We start from the raw sequence: 3,284 nt of genomic DNA on the forward strand, positions 1-3,284 counted from the left end.
CGCTCGTCGCACCTACCGATTGAATGACTCGGTGAAAAATTGGGACCGTGAGTCTGTTTGCTTTATTGCGAGTGGATTGATGGGAACTTTTTTAAACCTCGCCATTTAGAGGAAGGTGAAGTCGTAACAAGGTTTCCGTAGGTGAACCTGCGGAAGGATCATTACCACACCTAAAAACTTTCCACGTGAACCGTTTCAACCCAATAGTTGGGGGTCTTACTTGGCGGCGGCTGCTGGCTTTATTGCTGGCGGCTACTGCTGGGCGAGCCCTATCAAAAGGCGAGCGTTTGGACTTCGGTCTGAGCTAGTAGCTTTTTTATTTTAGACCCTTTACTTAATACTGATTATACTGTGGGGACGAAAGTCTCTGCTTTTAACTAGATAGCAACTTTCAGCAGTGGATGTCTAGGCTCGCACATCGATGAAGAACGCTGCGAACTGCGATACGTAATGCGAATTGCAGGATTCAGTGAGTCATCGAAATTTTGAACGCATATTGCACTTCCGGGGTTAGTCCTGGAAGTATGCCTGTATCAGTGTCCGTACAACAAACTTGGCTTTCTTCCTTCCGTGTAGTCGGTGGAGGAGATGCCAGATGTGAAGTGTCTTGCGGTTGGTTTTCGGACCGACTGCGAGTCCTTTTAAATGTACTAAACTGTACTTCTCTTTGCTCCAAAAGTGGTGGCATTGCTGGTTGTGGACGCTGCTATTGTAGCGAGTTGGCGACCGGTTTGTCTGCTGCGGCGTTAATGGAGAAATGCTCGATTCGTGGTATGGTTGGCTTCGGCTGAACAATGCGCTTATTGGGTGATTTTCCTGCTGTGGCGTGATGGACTGGTGAACCATGGCTCTTTAGCTTGGCATTTGAATCGGCTTTGCTGTTGCGAAGTAGAGTGGCGGCTTCGGCTGCCGAGGGTCGATCCATTTGGGAAATGTTGTGTACTTCGGTATGCATCTCAATTGGACCTGATATCAGGCAAGATTACCCGCTGAACTTAAGCATATTAATAAGCGGAGGAAAAGAAACTAACAAGGATTCCCCTAGTAACGGCGAGTGAAGCGGGAAGAGCTCAAGCTTAAAATCTCCGTGCAAGTTTTGCGCGGCGAATTGTAGTCTATAGAGGCGTGATCAGTGTGGGCGCTTGGGGCAAGTTTCTTGGAAGAGGACAGCATGGAGGGTGATACTCCCGTTCATCCCTGAGTTGCTCGTGCGTTCGATCCGGTTTCTTTGAGTCGCGTTGTTTGGGAATTCAGCGCAAAGTAGGTGGTAAATTCCATCTAAAGCTAAATATTTGTGCGAGACCGATAGCGAACAAGTACCGTGAGGGAAAGATGAAAAGAACTTTGAAAAGAGAGTTAAAGAGTACCTGAAACTGCTGAAAGGGAACCGAATCGTTTCCCAGTGTCTATAATCCGTGGTATATTTCATTGGCGAGTGTGTGCGTGCGTGTGCTGTGGCAGCGGCTTTTTTGGCTGCGCTCGGCGTGTGTGCTGTGTGTGCTTGCTGGTGCCCTGTGCTGCGGTGGGACGTCAAGGTCAGTTCGTATGCTGCGGGAAATGGCCGCCGAGGAGGTAGGGCTTACGCTTGCGTTTGTCTGTTATATCTTGGTGGACGAGTAGTCGCGGTTGGGACTGAGGTGCCTACAACGTGTTTTTGAGTGGGCCTGTGTCTCTGTGTGCGCCGTGTGCGGATAGCTTGCTATGCGTGTGTGGTTGTGTGTGGATTGATGTGGGTTTTAACTTGTTGCCGTTCGGGACGTTGACGAAATGGAGCGATTTGACCCGTCTTGAAACACGGACCAAGGAGTCTAACATGTGTGCAAGTGTTAGGGTGTGGAAACCCCAGCGCGAAATGAAAGTGAAGGGCAGCGTAAGTTGTCTGAGGTAGGAAATGCTGCGGGCTTCGGTCTGCGGTGTGGCACTATCGACCGATCATGAACCTTCGTGGTGAAAGATTTGAGTTTGAGCACATATGTTGGTACCCGAAAGATGGTGAACTATGCCTGAGTAGGGTGAAGCCAGGGGAAACTCTGGTGGAAGCTCGTAGCGATTCTGACGTGCAAATCGATCGTCAAACTTGGGTATAGGGGCGAAAGACTAATCGAACCATCTAGTAGCTGGTTCCCTCCGAAATTTCCCTCAGGATAGCAGCAACTTATTACGATAGTTTTATGAGTAAAGCGAATGATTAGAGATTCGGGGAAGAAACTTCCTCGACCTATTCTCAAACTTTAAATCTGTAAGACCTGCAGTTTCTTAATTGAAACTTGTGGAAATGTGAATATCAGAGTGCTAGTGGGCCCATTACGGGTTAGTCTTCTTCTGGCGATGGCGGAGATGAAACGCAAAGCCAGAGTTAAGAGTGCCCAAAATGCTCGTCTCCACTTAGATACACATAAAAGGTGTGGGTTTACATTGAGACAGCAGGAGCGTGATCCATGGGAATTGGAATTCGTTAGAGAGGTGTGTAAACAACTCCACTGGCGAATGTAAAACTGAGCCCTGAAAATGGATGGCGCTAAAGCCGGGCTACTTTATACTTTGCCGTTAGCGCGATAGCATTTATAATGTACGCGTTAATGAGTAGGAGGGCGTGAAGGTCGTGAAGAAGCTCGTGGCGTGAGCCTGAGTGAAACGGCCTTTAGTGCAGATCTTGGTGGTAGTAGCAAATATTCAAATGCGAACTTTGAAGACTGAAGTGGAGAAAGGTTCCGTGTGATCAGTAATTGGACACGGGTGAGTCGATCCTAAGAGATAGGATAATTCCGTTTGAAAGCTGGGCTGTTTGAGGCGTGGGGTTCGTCCTTGCGTTTTGTATGCAGCCTCGTGTATCGAAAGGGAATCAGGTTAATATTCCTGAACCGAGACGTGGATAATATGTGGTAACACAACCGACCCAGGAGACGCTAGCGTGTGCCCAGGGAAGAGTTCTCTTTTCTTTTTAACAAGCATATCCTACCTTGGAAACGGATTATCCGGCGATAAGGAGGATGCCTTGGCAAAGCACTTTACTTTTTGAAGTGTCCTGCGCGCCCACGACAGCCCTTGAAAATCCTGGCTAGAGATTTATTCGCACCCTCGTTCGTACTCATAACCGCATCAGGTCTCCAAGGTTAGCAGCCTCTAGTTGATAGAAGAATGTAGATAAGGGAAGTCGGCAAAATAGATCCGTAACTTCGGGAAAAGGATTGGCTCTGAGGGTTGAGCCTAGGGGTCTTTTTGGAGAACTTGTGGCGGCCTACGTTGGGCGGCGTCTGGACCTTTCGGGGACCGGATGCGGCCTG

General features: G+C 48.6%; 4 non-coding genes across 4 annotated transcripts; all 4 read left to right on the forward strand.

The window, feature by feature from the left end:
* Window positions 1-4: 4 nt before the first annotated feature.
* Window positions 5-164, forward strand: PITG_33387 (the record flags this gene model as incomplete). The annotated part of the gene is made up of 1 exon (XR_009934781.1): window positions 5-164. It is a non-coding gene; the product is annotated as an 18S ribosomal RNA (ribosomal RNA).
* Window positions 165-386: 222 nt separating this feature from the next.
* Window positions 387-542, forward strand: PITG_33388. The gene has a single exon (XR_009934782.1). It is a non-coding gene; the product is annotated as a 5.8S ribosomal RNA (ribosomal RNA).
* Window positions 543-848: 306 nt separating this feature from the next.
* PITG_33389 lies at window positions 849-2,302 on the forward strand (the record flags this gene model as incomplete). Its single annotated transcript, XR_009934783.1, has 1 exon — window positions 849-2,302. It is a non-coding gene; the product is annotated as a 28S ribosomal RNA (ribosomal RNA).
* A 196-nt stretch (window positions 2,303-2,498) lies between these two features.
* Window positions 2,499-3,284, forward strand: PITG_33390 (the record flags this gene model as incomplete). Its single annotated transcript, XR_009934784.1, has 1 exon — window positions 2,499-3,284. It is a non-coding gene; the product is annotated as a 28S ribosomal RNA (ribosomal RNA).

Source organism: Phytophthora infestans, genomic scaffold (assembly GCF_000142945.1).
Source record: "Phytophthora infestans T30-4 supercont1.52 genomic scaffold, whole genome shotgun sequence".
NCBI lineage: Eukaryota > Oomycota > Peronosporomycetes > Peronosporales > Peronosporaceae > Phytophthora > Phytophthora infestans.